The 19483-nt window shown below is 40.8% G+C and overlaps 1 pseudogene and 1 gene segment (V, D, J or C); both read left to right on the forward strand.

Annotated features, from left to right (window-relative positions):
• The window catches only part of LOC134478922 (immunoglobulin kappa variable 4-1-like), an 801643-nt gene that overhangs the window by 505464 nt on the left and 276696 nt on the right, over window positions 1-19483 (forward strand).
• Gtdc1-ps1 (glycosyltransferase-like domain containing 1, pseudogene 1) lies at window positions 16864-18181 on the forward strand (annotated as a pseudogene).

Here is a 19483-nt window from a genome sequence, read left to right on the forward strand (position 1 = left end):
AAGGGTTGTAGCACCATGTGATTGGGGGTTTCATGGATGGAAGAAGTTGGGTTGGGGAAAAAGAAGAACACAGAGAGGGGTTGGAGAAAGATAGGTAAAAGCTTGGGTATAGGGGACCTCTTTTCCTTTACCAGGCCATGGGCATAGTATGTATTAAGATCCCATAAAATAATTGGATCTAATATGCCATTAAGTGTCCATTTAGAGCCACTGTCTAATGGGTACAGGATCCAGATGTTATTGCAGAGGTGTACTAGCATTGATACCCTCAAGTTGGGCATTAACCTTAGAGATTTGAGGTTTTCCAGTAGACAGTCCGGTGGGGAACCTGGAGACAAGGTGGAAGACAGTGAGATGCCCACTGGGTAACGGGGATATTATTGAACTATTTATACTGGCATTCTGAGAAATTTCAACAACAAATGCAAGACAGGCTAGATATCCAGGTCATCATATGAACCCTCTAGAAGCTAGAGCATTTCCCGGACTCACCAGAAAGCATTTCTACCTAAGCTTAGGCTTCTCTGAATGACTGCAAGCATCTGAGGGGGTCAGGTCAGAAACTGCTTTTGAGAGGCAAATCACCCAAGAGTTGAAGTCCTATCTTGTACATCAGCTAGGAGGCTGGTCAGATGGACTGCCAGGAAATAGCAACTCCTTGGCCCATAAAGGCTGGCCAGGCATTTTCTGGGAAATCTGGGTACTCCCTGCTAACAGAACAAAAAACCTTAATCCACTGTTGTTTGTGTGAGAATTTTGTAAGTCTGGAAACAGGAAAAGTGGAACTGTAGAGCTGGTTGACCTGTCCGGGCCAGTCTGACTGAGACTTGACCAAAGGCACTTAACCCACATAGGAGAATATAGCCCATGTGGTGGACTGCAGCACAGCAGCTCACATGGTAGAAGTCTGTAGGATCTGCAGCAGCAGCAACAGCAGCAGCAGCTCACATGATGGAAGTCTGTGAGTCCTGAAGCTTCATGTAGCAGTGATCTGCAGTTACAGCATCAGAAATTCACAAGGTGGCATCAGTGGCTGGGGCAGTGGAAGGGCCCCAGGTGGCATGAGGCTGAGGGGAAGCATCTGAGACTAAGGATTTAGCAATTCCCAGGTTTTGGCACTAATGTTTTGTTAGAATCACAGCTCATTTGGACAGATCAAACAAGGCCAGTACAATTCCAGGGGAGAGGTTTATTTGTGGGGAAAAGGACAAAAGGGGGCAATGAAGACAATGTGAAAAGAGAGTTCAGGAGTGATCTGCCTTTTATTTGAGCTGTGATGTAATCCTGTGCAAGTAAGGCTGGTTGCTGCCTATGTATAACGATTGTCATGGCAACAGAGTCTATAGTCCCTGTGGCCTATGGGTGACATCACTGTCATCACTGGATTCTGAGGTAAGCTATGACCTTAAAGCTGGCTCCTGATGGCAACAATAAGACTTTATTAAACAATAATCACTACAGAAAGAAGGTTTGGAACTAAGCTGTGGGAATGGTCATAGATATTTAGAAATGCAGTTTGACACCACGACCATTTAGCAAAACAACAATATTAAGTTCTCCCCTAGAGCCCACAGGTTCTGAATGGATGTGATTTTGATCATATTTATACCAATGAATGCAAATATTCTTCTGTGGCTCAGTCAGCAGTCCCAGTCATAAATTGAATGTTTACTACCATAACCATCCTGTCACTAGTACAGCTGTTGCCAAGTCTTGATGACAGGTCAGTGTTGTGTCAAGAAGAGCTCAATGCTGAGTATGATACTGATGTCTTTCCTCACCCAGGAGCTGCACTATTTCTGTATTCTTAGACCATTTGTGTTATTTTCACATTTACAGGTAGGGTATTTATACAGAACACCACACGTTGTGCTCTTGCTGTCACTGAAATACAAAATTACTTTAGATTCCATTTTACTCCAATCAGAATGTCTGACCTCCATGCACACAGGACTTCAAAATTCAGAGAACATCACAGACACAGTTGGAAAGACAGAATGTCAAGGACACCTTCTTCTCTTTTCAGTGAGACATTAAGTCCTCATAAATTTGTAATTCTATGATCTGATAAGACATTGCAACTCACTGTGCCCCAGAAGGAGAAATGCTTACAATTTTCTGATATTTTGACTCATTCTGACTGGAACCTGAAAAACAGAGACATATGGCCTCCTAAGAGAAGTATTAAGTACAATATATATCACCACTCATAAAAAAAGGTGATGGAAAATGGTCTGCATTCTCCTATATTCAAATGGCTTTTTGCTTCCTGGGGCACAATGCCTACATTATCTGACCTGTGTTTCATAGTAGGAACATTGCCAGGATATCTACCTCTCTGTCCACAAGTTGGAACCAAAAAGCTGAATGATAATTCACTGGAATCACAGATTCTGACCTAGTACTACTGGTTGCAGGGTCAAGATTTCTTCCTCGGAGGCCTGCAGAGATGGCTCAGCAGTTAAAAGCTGCTCTTCCAGAGGTTCTAAGTTCAATTCCTAACACCCACATGGTGGCTCACAGCCATCTGTCATGCCCTCTTCTGGTGTGTCTGAACACAGTGACTGTGTGCTTACATATGCAAAATAAATAAATCTTTTTTAAAAAAAGAGCTTAAGGGGTTTGCAACCTCATAGAAGGAACAATACCAAACAAACAGTCCCCCTCACAACTCCCAGGGACTAAACTACCAACCAAAGAGTACACGTGGAGTGGCCCAGGAATACAGCTGCATATGTACCAGAGGATGGGAGGAGAGGCCCTTGGTGCTGTGAATGCGCAATGTCCCAGTGTATGGGAATTCCAGGGAGAGGAGAGAGGAGTTGGTGGGTGGGTGGAGGAGCACCCTCATAGAAGCAGAGGGAGGGTGAAAAGGATCCCTATTCTGTAGGGGAAGCTGGGAAGGGGGATAAACTTTGAAATGTAAATAAATAAAATATCATCAAAAAAGAAAGGATTCCTTCCTGGGTTTTGAAGGTATTAGGTGGGTTCACCCTTGGATTGGGATGAGACGATGGAGAGAGCTTCCTTAACCTCAATCATTCTACGTTTAGGTTTCTAGATTTCTTCTTCATCCACAGCTCACAGTCCTTTTTAATCCTGATGATGTTTAGATTAAAGCTTCTTTGTAGAGTAACCTTCGATCCCTAATCTAATCTGACACATCCTTTTTTCTCTGTTAGCAAACCTGATTGCCTTCCCTTTTATGAAGTATTACAATGCAGAATACATTGCTGTTTTTGAGTTATTTATTTGTCTTATGTATATGAGTACACTATAGGTGTCTTCAGACACACCAGAAGAGGGCATCAGATCCCATTACAGATGGTTGTGGGCCACCATGTGGTTGCTGGCAATTGAATTCAGGACCTCTGGAAGAACAGTCAGTGCTCTTAACCGCTGAGCCCTCTCTGCAGCCCTACAGTGTTTTGATGGGCTGTAGAGATCTCTCAGTGGTTATGAGCCCTTCCTACTCTTAGAGAGAACATGGGTTCAGATTCTAGCATCCATATGGCAAGTGAGAACCTTCTGTAAGCCTCGTTCCAGCAGATCAAATGCCTCGTTTTGGAATCTAAGGGTAACAGGCACATGTGTGGGGCTCAGACTTAGATACAAACTAAACATACTATAAAATATAAATAAAGTCATTTTTTAAAAAGTGTAATTCAGAAAGATCACAGTGCTCCTGCATTTTATTTACAGCAGAGCAGTGACCATGTACTCCCCACATGGAACCTCCAAATGACAGAACGTGATGATTTCACAGGGCCAGCCACAAAAATCCCTTGGGATATAGTAGTAATACCCTAGGGAATTCTTTGCAAAATCTAATTGCCATAGGGTGACCTGAGAGCAGGTGTCCCTATGAACTGTAGCCCAGTTTTTCTGAGCTGAATTGCATATTGAGACATTACCCAGAGTGCAGCGTCCTCAGACTATGTTTAAAGTAGAGATATCATGCCAGTGTCCAATGCAGCCTCTAGTATAGCTCTCAGAGATGGGATCAGCATGCTTTATGCTGCTTTTATTACTGCTCTGGATACCAGGTGAGAGAGTCCCATGTTCAGAGCAACTACTGTGGAAATCATTGTGTTCTGATCATTGAATTATGGCATTTAAGTGGTATCAAGTTTCTCTGTTATTTCTATGGCTTCCCAGAGTGTAGCTCATAACTGTTGTTACAGATTCCACATATATGATGCTTTTACACTGCAGGGTGAGGTGAGGGTGGTGCTCTCAGTATGTCGCTAACAAAAGTCATGTTTATCATTTCAGGTTAGACTGGGGATATTGCGCTGACTCAGTCTCCAGCATTTTTGGTTTGTCTCTAGGGTAGAGAGTCAGCATTTCATGCAGAGCCAGCTAGAGTGTCACTATGTTTACTTTTAAGTGTATAAACTGGAATTAACAAAAACCAAAACAGCCATCCAAACTCCTCATCTATGGTGCATCCAACCTAGCATCTGTTGTACTTGCCAGATTCAGTGGCAGTGGGTCTCAGACAGACTTTACCCTCACCATCAATCCTGTGCAGGCTGATGATATTGCAACCTATTACTGTCAGCAGAGTAGGGAGCTTCCTCCCACAGTGCTCCAGAGCTAAGCAAAAATCTGTCTAGCAGGTCACTGAGCCTCAGTCTCTGAGCTGAGTCTTTCCCCAGCCAACTCATCTATGCAATTTTATAAGTCTTGTTGCCCAAAAGGGAGAAGCAGTGAAGAAAATGATATGTGTTTGTCTTATGGATGCTTTGTAACTTTTCAATTTGTTTCTTTATTAAAGTCCTTCTTGTTGCCTTGCAGACATAAGTTGACATTCTCACCTTTATGTCACATTTCCACTTTTATTTGCTAGAGGTTTCCATAATCCCTCTATACCGGATCACACAGGGAAGCCTCCTTCAGCTGATTTACTGCTTAGTTTCAGATCCCATCTCTGTCCGTCATGAATGCTCATCCATGGTCTTACTCATTAGCTGCTCTTTTCTCCACATCAAATGCTCACATCTTTCTCTACAGTATCTTCCACAATGGAGTCACTTTCTCTTCTTGCCTTCTTTCACTTTTTACTGTCTTCTTCTGAGGGAGAAGTACAGATTCTCTCTCTATATCCCAAGCTGACCAGAAAATCACTCTCTAGTTTCCAGTGATCCTGAATTTGCCATTTACCTACCCCTTCCCCTTACTGCATGATTACATGACACCATAACCAGCTCCTCTTCACCATTTGCTAATTTTTCACCATTGCAAATGCATGAACAAAAAGAAGCAAATACACCCAGGAGGAGTAGAAGGCAGGAAATAATCAAACTCAGAGCTGAAATCAACCAAGTAGAAACAAAAAGGACCATAGAAAGAATCAACAGAACCAAAAGTTGGTTCTTTGAGAAAATCAACAAGATAGATAAACCCTTAGCCAGACTAACAAGAGGACACAGAGAGTGTGTCCAAATTAATAAAATCAGAAATGAAAAGGGAGACATAACTATAGATTCAGAGGAAATTCAAAAACTCATCAGGTCTTACTACAAAAGCCTATATTCAACAAAACTTGAAAATCTGCAGGAAATGGACAATTTCCTAGACAGATACCAGGTACCGAAGTTAAATCAGGAACAGATGAACCAGTTAAACAACCCCATAACTCCTAAGGAAATAGAAGCAGTCATTAAAGGTCTCCCAACCAAAAAGAGCCCAGGTCCAGACGGGTTTAGTGCAGAATTCTATCAGACCTTCATAGAAGACCTCATACCAATATTATCCAAACTATTCCACAAAATTGAAACAGATGGAGCACTACCGAATTCCTTCTACGAAGCCACAATTACTCTTATACCTAAACCACACAAAGACCCAACAAAGAAAGAGAACTTCAGACCAATTTCCCTTATGAATATCGACGCAAAAATACTCAATAAAATTCTGGCAAACCGAATCCAAGAGCACATCAAAACAATCATCCACCATGATCAAGTAGGCTTCATCCCAGGCATGCAGGGATGGTTTAACATACAGAAAATCATTAACGTGATCCATTATATAAACAAACTGAAAGAACAAAACCACATGATCATTTCATTAGACGCTGAGAAAGCATTTGACAATTTTCAACATCCCTTCATGATAAAAGTCCTGGAAAGAATAGGAATTAAAGGCCCATACCTAAACATAGTAAAAGCCATATACAGCAAACCAGTTGCTAACATTAAACTAAATGGAGAGAAACTTGAAGCAATCCCACTAAAATCAGGGACTAGACAAGGCTGCCCACTCTCTCCCTACTTATTCAATATAGTTCTTGAAGTTCTAGCCAGAGCAATCAGACAACAAAAGGAGGTCAAGGGGATACAGATCGGAAAAGAAGAAGTCAAAATATCACTATTTGCAGATGATATGATAGTATATTTAAGTGATCCCAAAAGTTCCACCAGAGAACTACTAAAGCTGATAAACAACTTCAGCAAAGTGGCTGGGTATAAAATTAACTCAAATAAATCAGTAGCCTTCCTCTACACAAAAGAGAAACAAGCCGAGAAAGAAATTAGGGACATGACACCCTTCATAATAGACCCAAATAATATAAAGTACCTCGGTGTGACTTTAACCAAGCAAGTAAAAGATCTGTACAATAAGAACTTCAAGACACTGAAGAAAGAAATTGAAGAAGACGTTAGAAGATGGAAAGATCTCCCATGCTCATGGATTGGCAGGATCAATATAGTAAAAATGGCCATTTTACCAAAAGCGATCTACAGATTCAATGCAATCCCCATCAAAATACCAATCCAATTCTTCAAAGAGTTAGACAGAACAATTTGCAAATTCATCTGGAATAACAAAAATCCCAGGATAGCTAAAACTATCCTCAAAAATAAAAGGACTTCAGGGGGAATCACTATCCCTGAACTCAAGCACTATTACAGAGCAATAGTGATAAAAACTGCATGGTATTGGTACAGAGACAGATAGACCAATGGAATAGAATTGAAGACCCAGAAATGAACCCACACACCTATGGTCACTTGATTATTGACAAAGGAGCCAAAACCATTCAATGGAAAAAAGATAGCATTTTCAGCAAATGGTGCTGGTTCAACTGGAGGTCAACATGTAGAAGAATGCAGATCGATCCATGCTTATCACCCTGTACAAAGCTTAAGTCCAAGTGGATCAAGGACCTCCACATCAAACCAGACACACTCAAACTAATAGAAGAAAAACTAGGGCAGCATCTAGAACACATGGGCACTGGAAAAAATTTCCTGAACAAAACACCAATGGCTTATGCTCTAAGATCAAGAATCAACAAATGGGATCTCATAAAACTGCAAAGCTTCTGTAAGGCAAAGGACACTGTGGTTAGGACAAAACGGCAACCAACAGATTGGGAAAAGATCTTTACCAATCCTACAACAGATAGAGGCCTTATACCCAAAATATACAAAGAACTCAAGAAGTTAGACCGCAGGGAGACAAATAACCCTATTAAAAAATGGGGTTCAGAGCTAAACAAAGAATTCACAGCTGAGGAATGCCGAATGGCTGAGAAACACCTAAAGAAATGTTCAACATCTTTAGTCATAAGGGAAATGCAAATCAAAACAACCCTGAGATTTCACCTCACACCAGTCAGAATGGCTAAGGTCAAAAACTCAGCTTACAGCAGATGCTGGCGAGGATGCGGAGAAAGAGGAACACTCCTCCATTGTTTGTGGGATTGCAGACTGGTACAACCATTCTGGAAATCAGTCTGCAGGATCCTCAGAAAATTGGACATTGAACTGCCTGAGGATCCAGCTATACCTCTCTTGGGCATATACCCAAAAGATGCCCCAACATATAAAAAAGACACGTGCTCCACTATGTTCATTGCAGCCTTATTTATAATAGCCAGAAGTTGGAAAGAATCCAGATGCCCTTCAACAGAGGAATGGATACAGAAAATGTGGTACATCTACACAATGGAATATTACTCAGCTATCAAAAACAATGACTTTATGAAATTCGTAGGCAAATGGTTGGAACTGGAAAACATCATCCTGAGTGAGCTAACCCAATCACAGAAAGACATACATGGTGTGCACTCATTGATAAGTGGCTATTAGCCCAAATGCTTGAATTACCCTAGATGCCTAGAACAAATGAAACTCAAGACGGATGGTCAAAATGTGAATGCTTCACTCCTTCTTTAAAAGGGGAGCAAGAATACCGTTGGCAGGGAAGAGAGAGGCAAAGATTAAAACAGAGACTGAAGGAACACCCATTCAGAGCCTGCCCCACATGTGGCCCATACATATACAGCCACCCAATTAGACAAGATGGATGAAGCAAAGAAGTGCAGACCGACAGGAGCCGGATGTAGATCGCTCCTGAGAGACACAGCCAGAATACAGCAAATACAGAGGCGAATACCAGCAGCAAACCACTGAACTGAGAATAGGACCCCCGTTGATGGAATCAGAGAAAGAACTGGAAGAGCTTGAAGGGGCTCAAGACCCCATATGTACAACAATGCCAAGCAACCAGAGCTTCCAGGGACTAAGCCACTACCTAAAGACTATACATGGACTGACCCTGGACTCTGACCGCATAGGTAGCAATGAATATCCTAGTAAGAGCACCAGTGGAAGGGGAAGCCCTGGGTCCTGCTAAGACTGAACCCCCAGTGAACTAGACTGGTGGGGGGAGGGCGGCAATGGGGGGAGGGTTGGGAGGGGAATACCCAAAAGGAAGGGGAGGGGGGAGGGGGAGGGGATTTTTGCCCGGAAACCGGGAAAGGGAATAACACTCGAAATGTATATAAGAAATACCCAAGTTAATAAAAAAAATTTTAATAATTGTTCCTACTGTATATTGTTTATTATTATAAGAAAAAGAGCCTTTTAATTTAGACAAATGAGGGAATTGTTGAGGTTTTGTCTATTGCTATGAATTTTAGTGCTAAATTTTGGACGCAAAGGTCTAAGCCTATGAGTAAATTTTTCTATTTACAAGCCTTTGTTGTGCAAACCTTTGCCTTAATATAAAACTGTTGGTTAAATAAAATGACTACACCAGAGATTACAGGTTGACAGATTCTGAGTTGCCTGGTTAGGTGTAGAAAAATAGGAAAGAGGAAGAATGAGGAGGTAAGAGGAGAGGATACTATGAGAAGATAAGTACCAAGAGCACATGACGAGAAAACAGCAAGTATTTGGGGTACATCTGTGGGGAGGTAGTGCATCATGCCACAAAAAGAGTATATTAGGGGTTAGCCCCAATGATTGTCAAAGCCAAATAAAATAACCATAATAATCTGAGTCTCATTTGTTTGTAAGTTAGTCAAGGTAAGCTTAAATTGGTTGTACTGCATATCTGGGTGTTCTTGTCTGAATCCTTACAGGGAAGTTGAGGATTGTCTTTCACTCTTGGGACCCTTTTACTCCCTCGGGGTTGCTTCATACAGCTTGGCATGAGGGTTGGTGCCTAACTTTATTGTAATTGTGGTCCCATGTTCAGTTGATATTCCTAGGAGGCCTGTTCATTTGTTTGTTTGTTTGTTTGTTTGTTTGTTTGTTTGTCTGGTTGTTTGTTTCCATAAAACAGAGGAGCACGGAAGTTGGGAGTGGGGCCTAGAAGAAGTGTCAAGAGGGGTAACTGTGGTTGGCATATGATGTAAGAGGGAAGAATTATTTTTAAAGAAGGAAGGAAGGAGGGACAGAGGGAGGGAGGGAAGGAAAGAAGAAAGAAAAATGAGAGAGAGAGAAGGAAGGAAGGAAGAAGAAAGTAACGAAAGAAAGAAAGAAGGAAGGAAGGAAGGAAGGAAGGAAGGAAGGAAGGAAAAAAAGAAAGAAAGAGAGAAAGAGAGAAAGAAAGAAAACATGGCTTATCCTTTGCCCCTTCTCTCTCTCTCTCTCTGGTTTCCTATTATGATGAGGTGTACACCACTCTCCTGCCATCTACTTCCTCCATGATATTCAACCTCACCTTTAACCCAGAACAATAAAACCAAATAAACATGGACTTAAATTATGAGATAAAATGAATGGTCCTCTCTTTGTTTCATAAGATGCCTTGTCACAGTGAAGAAACAACACACTTAGCACAACATGCAAGTTAATGATTTTCCTTGGATGCATCTGACACACCTGTGTTCATACTATAGACGTAGACACAGCGAGCAAGCTACGAAGGACCTATTTATAAGCAGATTGATGTAAAATATTTGAAGTTCTCAAACAACTATTTATAACCTGAAGGACTCTGGCCCTGTTTTATCACTGTGTTTCAAAAATGGTGCTCAAAGCTGGGTGTGGTGGCCCATACCATTGATCTCAGTGCTAAGAAAGAGGTAGGTGAAATGTTGTGAGATCAAAATCTACTTGCGGAATAGGCAGGTCATGATACTTTGTCTCCAAAACAAATTGCAAGGAAAAAATAAAGTGTCAACTAATTTTTAATTAATGCATGGTTGAGATTAGTTAGCATGTTGTTTTTATTGAACAACAAAGTATTTCTCACAACAAATATCAGACACTGTAAATTATTCTAAGAGAGAAAAAGAAACTCAACTCTCTTGATTAAAAAAAAAATCATATGAAACAGTTCTCTGCACCCAAATCCCGTGGGAGGGAGAGCTAAACACTCAGAGAGGCAGACACGCCTGGGAAACAAGAAGAGTCTACACTCGGCCCACATCTCTGACTCCAGAGGAAAACACCAAACGCCATCTGGAACCCTGGTGCACGGAAGCTACCGGAAAGGGCGGCACAGATCTTCCTGGTTGCTGCCGCCATGGAGAGCTCATAAGCAACACCCCACGAGCAAACTTGAGCCTCAGGACCGCAGGTAAGACCAATTTTTCTGCTGCAAGTGACCTGCCTGGTGAACTCAAGACACAGGCCCACAGGAACAGCTGAAGACCTGTAGATAGGAAAAACTACACGCCCGAAAGCAGAATACTCTGTCCCCATAACTGGCTGAAAGAAAACAGGAAAAAAGGTCTACAGCACTCCAGACACACAGGCTTATAGGACAGTCTAGCCACTGTCAGAAGTAGCAGAACAAAGTAACACTAGAGATAATCTGATGGTGAGAGGCAAGCGCAGGAACCCAAGCAACAGAAAGCAAGACTACATGGCATCATCAGAGCCCAATTCTCCCACCAAAGCAAACACGGAATATCCAAACACACCAGAAAAGCAAGATCTAGTTTCAAAATCATATTTGATCATGATGCTGGAGGACTTCAAGAAAGACATGAAGAACTCACTTAGAGAAACACAGGAAAACATAAATAAACAAGTAGAAGCCTACAGAGAAGAATCACAAAAATCCCTGAAAGAATTCCAGGAAAACACAACCAAACAATGGAAGGAATTAAAAACGGAAATAGAAGCAATCAAGAAAGAACACATGGAAACAACCCTGGATATAGAAAACCAAAGGAAGAGACAAGGAGCCGTAGATACAAGCATCACCAACAGAATACAAGAGATAGAAGAGAGAATCTCAGGGCAGAAGATTCCATAGAAATCTTCGACTCAACCGTCAAAGATAATGTAAAGCGGAAAAAGCTAATGGTCCAAAACATACAGGAAATCCAGGACTCAATGAGAACATCAAATCTAAGGATGATAGGTATAGAAGAGAGTGAAGACTCCCAGCTCAAAGAACCAGTAAATATCTTCAACAAAATCATAAAAGAAAACTTCCCTGACCAAAAAAAGGAGATACCCATAGGCATACAAGAAGCCTACAGAACTCCAAATAGATTGGACCAGAAAAGAAACACCTCCTGACACATAATAGTCAAAACACCAAATGCACAAAATAAAGAACGATATTAAAAGCAGTAAGGGAAAAAGGTCAAGTAACATATAAAGGCAGACCTATCAGAATCACACCAGACTTTTTCCCAGAGAATATGGAAGCCAGAAGATCCTGGACAGATGTCATACAGACCCTAAGAGGACACAAATGCCAGCCCAGGTTACTGTATCCTGCAAAACTCTCAATTAACATAGATGGAGAAACCAAGATATTCCATGACAAAACCAAATTTACACAATAACTTTCTACAAATCCAGAACTACAAAGGATAATAAATGGTAAAGCCCAACATAAGGAGGCAAGCTACACCCTAGAAAAAGCAAGAAACTAATCGTCTTGGCAACAAAACAATGAGAAGAAAAGCACACAAACATAACCTCACATCCAAATACGAATATAACAGGAAGCAATAATCACTATTCCTTAATATCTCTCAACATCAATGGTCTCAACTCCCAAATAAAAAGACATAGATTAAAGACTGGATACGCAATGAGGATCATGCATTCTGCTGCGTACAGGAAACACACCTCAGAGACAAAGACAGACACTACCTCAGAGTGAAAGGCTGGGAATCAATTTTCCAAGCAAATGGTCAGAAGAAACAAGCTGGAGTAGCCATTCTAATATCAAATAAAATCAATTTTCAACTAAAAGTCATCAAAAAAGATAAGGAAGGACACTTCATATTCAACAAAGGAAAAATCCAACAAGATGAACTCTCAATCCTAAATATCTATGCCCCAAATACAAGGGAACCTACATATGTAAAAAACCTTACTAAAGCTCAAAATACACATTGCACCTAACACAATAATAGTAGGAGGTTTCAACACCCCACTCTCATCAATGGACAGATCATGGAAACAGAAATAAAAAGAGATGTAGACAGACAAAGAGACGTCATGAACCAAATGGACTTACCAGATATTTATAGAACATTCTATCCTAAAGCAAAAGGATATACCTTCTTCTCAGCTCCTCATGGTACTTTCTCCAAAATTGACCTTCTAATTGGTCAAAAAACAGACCTCAACAGGTACAGAAAGATAGAAATAATACGATGCGTGCTATCAGACCACCACATCCTAAAACTGGTCTTCAATAACAATAAGGGAAGAATGCCCACATATACGTGGAAATTGAACAATGCTCTACTCAATGATAACCTGGTCAAGGAAGAAATAAAGAAAGAAATTAAAGACTTTTTAGAATTTAATGAAAATGAAGGTACAACATACCCAATCTTATGGGACACAATGAAAGCTGTGCTAAGAGGAAAACTCATAGCGCTGAGTGTCTGCAGAAAGAAACAGGAGAGAGCATATGTCAGCAGATTGACAGCACACCTAAAAGCTCTAGAACAAAAAGAAGCAAATACACCCAGGAGGAATAGAAGACAGGAAATAATCAAACTCAGAGCTGAAATCAGCCAAGTAGAAACAAAAAGGACCATACAAAGAGTCAACAGAACCAAAAGTTGGTTCTTTGTGAAAATCAACAAGATAGATAAAGACTTAGCCAGACTAACAAGAGGACACAGAGAGTGTTTCCAAATTAACAAAATCAGAAATGAAAAGGGAGACATAACTACAGATTCAGAGGAAATTCAAAAAATCATCAGGTCTTACTACAAAAGCCTATATTCAACAAAACTTGAAAATCTGCAGGAAATGGACAATTTCCTAGACAGATACCAGGTACCGAAGTTAAATCAGGAACAGATAAACCAGTTAAACAACCCCATAACTCCTAAGGAAATAGAAGCAGTCATTAAAGGTCTCCCAACCAAAAAGAGCCCAGGTCCAGATGAGTTTAGTGTAGAATTCTATCAGACCTTCACAGAAGACCTCATACCAATACTATCAAAACTATTCCACAAAATTGAAACAGATGGAGCACTACCGAATTCCTTCTATGAAGCCATAATTACTCTTATACCTAAACCACACAAAGACCCAACAAAGAAAGAGAACTTCAGACCAATTTCCCTTGTGAATATTGACACAAAATTACTCAATAAAATTCTGGCAAACCAAATCCAAGAGCATATCAAAATAATAATCCACCATGATCAAGTAGCCTTCATCCCAGGCATGCAGGGATGGTTTAATATACGGAAAACTATCAACGTGATCCATTATATAAACAAACTGAAAGAACAAAACCACATAATCATTTCATTAGATGCTGAGAAAGCATTTGACAAAATTCAACACCCCTTCATGATAAAAGTCCTGGAAAGAATAGGAATTAAAGGCCCATACCTAAACATAGTAAAAGCCATATACAGCAAACCAGTTGCTAACATTAAACTAAATGGAGAGAAACTTGAAGCAATCCCACTAAAATCAGGGACTAGACAAGGCTGCCCACTCTCTCCCTACTTATTCAATATAGTTCTTGAAGTTCTAGCCAGAGCAATCAGACAACAAAAGGAAATCAAGGGGATACAGATTGGTAAAGAAGAAGTCAAAATATCACTATTTGCAGATGATATGATAGTATATTTAAGTGATCCCAAAAGTTCCACCAGAGAACTACCAAAGCTGATAAACAACTTCAGCAAAGTGGCTGGGTATAAAATTAACTCAAATAAATCGGTAGCCTTCCTCTACACAAAAGAGAAACAAGCCGAGAAAGAAATTAGGGACATGACACCCTTCATAATAGACCCAAACTATGTAAAGTACCTCGGTGTGACTTTAACCAAGCAAGTAAAAGATCTGTACGATAAGAACTTCAAGACTCTGAAGAAAGAAATTGAAGAAGACCTCAGAAGATGTAAAGATCTCTCATGCTCATGGATTGGCAGGATCAATATAGTAAAAATGGCCATTTTACCAAAAGCGATCTACAGATTCAATGCAATCCCCATCAAAATACCAATCCAATTCTTCAAAGTGTTAGACAGAACAATTTGCAAATTCAATTTGCAAAAAGCCCAGGATAGCTAAAACTATCCTCAACAATAAAAGGACTTCAGGGGGAATCACTATATCTGAACTCAAGCAATATTACAGAGCAATAGTGATAAAAACTGCATGGTATTGGTACAGAGACAGACAAATAGACCAATGGATCAGAATTGAAGACCCAGAAATGAACCCACACACCTATGGGCACCTGATTTTTGACAAAGGAGCCAAAACCATTCAATGGAAAAAAGATAGCATTTTCAGTAAATGGTGCTGGTTCAACTGGAGGTTAACATGTAGAAGAATGCAAATCGATCCATGCTTATCACCCTGTACAAAGCTTAAGTCCAAGTGTATCAAGGACCTCCACATCAAACCAGATACACTCAAACTAATAGAAGAAAAACTAGGGCAGCATCTCAAAAACATGGGCACTGGAAAAAATTTCCTGAAAAAAACACCAATGGCTTGTGCTCTAAGATCCAGAATCGACAAATGGGATCTCACAAAACTGCAAAGCTTCTGTAAGGCAAAGGACACTGTGGTTAGGACAAAACAGCAACCAACAGATTGGGAAAAGATCTTTACCAATCCTACAACAGATAGAGGCCTTATACCCAAAATATACAAAGAACTCAAGAAGTTAGACCACAGGGAGACAAATAACCCTATTAAAAACTGGGGTTCAGAACTAAACAAAGAATTCACAGCTGAGGAATGCCGAATGGCTGAGAAACACCTAAAGAAATGTTCAACATCTTTAGTCATAAGGGAAATGCAAATCAAAACAACCCTGAGATTTCACCTCTCACCAGTGAGAATGGCTAAGATCAAAAACTCAGGTGACAGCAAATGCTGGTGAGGATGTAGAGAAAGAGGAACACTCCTCCATTGTTGGTGGGATTGCAGACTGGTACAACCATTCTGGAAATCAGTCTGGAGGTTCCTCAGAAAATTGGACATTGAACTCCCTGAGGATCCAGCTATACCTCTCTTGGGCATATACCCAAAAGATGCCCCAATGTATAAAAAAGACAGGTGCTCCACTATGTTCATAGCAGCCTTATTTATAATAGCCAGAAGCTGGAAAGAACCCAGATGCCCTTCAACAGAGGAATGGATACAGAAAATGTTGTACATCTACACAATGGAATATTACTCAGCTATCAAAAACAATGCCTTTATGAAATTCATAGACAAATGGTTGGAACAGGAAAATATCATCCTGAGTGAGGTAACCCAATCACAGAAAAACACATATGGTATGCACTCATTGATAAGTGGCTATTAGCCCAAATGCTTGAATTACCTTAGATGCCTCGAACATATGAAACTCAAGACGGATGATCAAAACGTGTATGCTTCACTCCTTCTTTAAAAGGGGGAACAAGAATACCCTTGGCAGGAAATAGAGAGGCAAAAATTAAAACAGAGACAGAAGGAACTCCCATTCAGAGCCTGCCCCACATGTGGCCCATACATATACAGCCACCCCATTAGACAAGATGGATGAAGCAAAGAAGTGCAGGCCGACAGGAGCCGGATGTAGATGTCTCCTGAGAGACACAGCCAGAATATAGCAAATACAGAGGTGAATGCCAGCAGCAAACCACTGAACTGAGAATAGGACCCCCGTTGAAGGAATCAGAGAAAGAACTGGAAGAGCTTGAAGGGGCTCGAGACCCCTTATGAACAACAATGCCAAGCAACTAGAGCTTCCAGGGACTAAGCCACTACCTAAAGACTGTACATGGACTGACCCTGGACTCTGACCTCATAGGTAGCAATGAATATCCTAGTAAGATCACCAGTGGAAGGGGAAGCCCTTGGTCCTGCTAAGACTGAACCCCCAGTGAACGTGATTGTTGGGAGGAGGGCAGCAATGGGGGGAGGGTGGGGAGGGGAACACCCATAAAGAAGGGGAGGGGGAGGGATTAGGGGCATGTTTGCCCGGAAACCGGGAAAGGGAATAACATTCAAAATGTAAATAAGAAATACTCAAGTTAATAAAAAAAAAATCATACTCAAGGAGCTGTGGAGGAGGAAGAGAAGGGGGGAAGGGGAGGGGGAGAAGGAGAAGGTACCAGATCAGATATCAGTACACCTGGATCATAAGTCTGAGGGTTTGATCAAGCCAATGAGTATTCTCATCATTGAGTTATTTTATGGAGGCTCCCATCGACAGCTTGTAGAGCTGCTCTGAGAAGTAGACGACTGTGTGCTGTACACCTTTCCAGCAAAGAAATGGCGTTGGAGAGCATGCACAGCAGCATTACACTTCTCACAGATTATTCCCAGCAGTGAGCACTAAAGGATCCTCTTTGCAAGCTCAGTACTCAACCTGACTGAACTGCCTGCAATTCTGCCTGATCTGGGAAAATTGAAGATGATCTTGTTCTTCCATGAAAAGCAGTTGGTATATCATGTTGAGAAATATCAGGAGAGGGATTTTCATTATGGATATAACCAAATTCTCTCATGTTTGATGGCTGATGTTGTGCTATTCAATTCCACTTTTAATATGGAATCATTTCTTACTTCTATTGGACAATTCCTGAAGCTGATTCCTAATCACAGGCCTAAGGATCTGGAAAGCATTCTCAGACCCAAGTGTCAAGTTATTTATTTTCCCATCAGATTTCCTGATGCGAGCAAATTCATGCCCACTTAAGGGGGATGCTCAACCTTATTGGAAATGATGCTGCAGCTCTATCTGTGACACTTCCTCACCAACCAGAGCACTGGGTTTCAAAGAAGTCACTGGAGAATTTTGAATCAAAGTCTGATGAAAACCCTGGCCTTGATGCTGGACAAGAAACCCTGGACAACCCAACAATCCATAAATCAGGCTCTCTTCCTGTGAGTGAAGAAAACCTGGCTCTTGATCCCAGCACCCTTTTATGTGGAGCTGGAGTTCAGTAAAGACTACTGCATATTACATGGCCTCCCAGGTGGGAGCACAACAAAGGTCTAGAGACATGTTTAAAGGTATTAATGCATCTAAAAGAGTTAAGGCTCAATTTCCATGTCTCTGTCCTTGGAGAAACTTTTACAGATATACCAGATATATTTTCAGAAACCAAAAAGGCACTAGGCTATTCAGTCTTGCACTGGGACTACTTACCCTGTAAAAAAGACTATTTCTGAGTACTGTGCATAGCTGATGTTGTCATCTCAACAGCCAACCATGAATTCTTTGGAGTAGCAATGTTCGAAGCTGTGTACTGTGGCTGTTACCCACTCTTTCCCAAATACTTGGTTTATCCTGAAATCTTTCCAGCTGAGTATATGTATTCCACACCTGAACAGTTTTCAAAAAGGCTCAACAGTTTCTGTGAGAGACCAGATATTACAAGAAAAATCTTTTTAAGAGTGAAATGGCTCCATTTTCTTGGGCAGCCCTACGTGGTAAATTCAGGTCTCTGCTCACAACAGAACCCAGGGAAGATTTGTAACAGATGGGGCTAAATCACAAACTTGCAGCTGAAGAATGAATCTGAAGAACATTCCAGACTATGCCCATATTTACCTGATCAGAAAGAAAAGAAAGTCTGCAGAGGAAGCTGAGCCTGGCTGCTTGTCACAGGTGACACAGAGCCATCTGCCACAAACCTGTGGCAGCTTCAGATCTCCAACCCCTGCCACCACCGCAACACAAACTAAATACAGATGTTATGGTTACACAGTAATGTGAAGGAGACTGTCCAAAAAATAATAAGTGGCCTGTTGAATAACCACACTCATGTATCCAATATGTGGTGCCACACTGAATTTCCGGTTGAATCTGTTTTTATTCTTTGTACTGGATGACATGGTTCCTGAAATTTGTCTTTCTGCGACATGATGGCAGCCAAACTGAAGCTTCAAACACTCACACTTGGCTTTCTACCTGGGTTGCCAGGTTATCAGCAGAGTCTTCTTGTGTTGTCAAAGGGCTACAGGGCCTAGAAAGAGTATCAGAAAGCTACTGAACTAATTAGGCAGCCATCTCAAAGTTGCTGTAGGCAAAGAACTGCTTTAGCACTTTTAGCAAATTAATGACTCTCTGGCAAAGGAGTTTTTAAGTGAAGGTATTAAAAAGGGGTCTGGCAGGTATCCCCATGATTCACAGGGTTTCATTTGCATTTAATTAATCTTAAAGACACTTGCAAGAAAAGAGCTGTACTTCAGACAAACATGGCAGATTCAGTGAGTGAAGTCCTATGATCCATAAAATGAATGTGAGATACTTGTTTTAAAATTTTTTCCCTGTGGGTAAAAATAGAAAAATCAAAATACTCATAACAAAACATAATTTGGTGCAAAATTCTTCAAAAATAATTACATCCAACTATAAATATATTCCTTTAAAGATATGTCACTTATGATTCTTGGAGTGAGGCTGCTCTGTTTGTTGGTGTACAGATGTTTTAAATGGCTGGATTGTAAAACAAATTTTTAATAAACTGCTGCAATTTTAATTAGCATAAAAAAACCATTCATCATTAGAGTAGTATAGTGAGGTATGGTATAGAATGGGGTATCACATTCTCCACATTTGGAAAGTAGATGAGAAGACAACAGAGGTAGAAGTGGCCTAGGAGTAGGAACCATAGATTATATATGTTGTTAAAGACAAACCTCATGTTTTCTCTGATTTGGACCCTATGTTTTTATAGATTCATAAAACTCTGTGTGCATCTCTCTCTCTCTCTCTCTCTCTTTCTCTCTCTCTCTCTCTCTCTCTCTCTGTGTGTGTGTGTGTGTGTGTGTGTGTG

This window comes from Rattus norvegicus, chromosome 4 (genome assembly GCF_021556685.1).
Source record: "Rattus norvegicus strain SHRSP/BbbUtx chromosome 4, alternate assembly SHRSP_T2T, whole genome shotgun sequence".
NCBI classification, from domain to species: domain Eukaryota; kingdom Metazoa; phylum Chordata; class Mammalia; order Rodentia; family Muridae; genus Rattus; species Rattus norvegicus.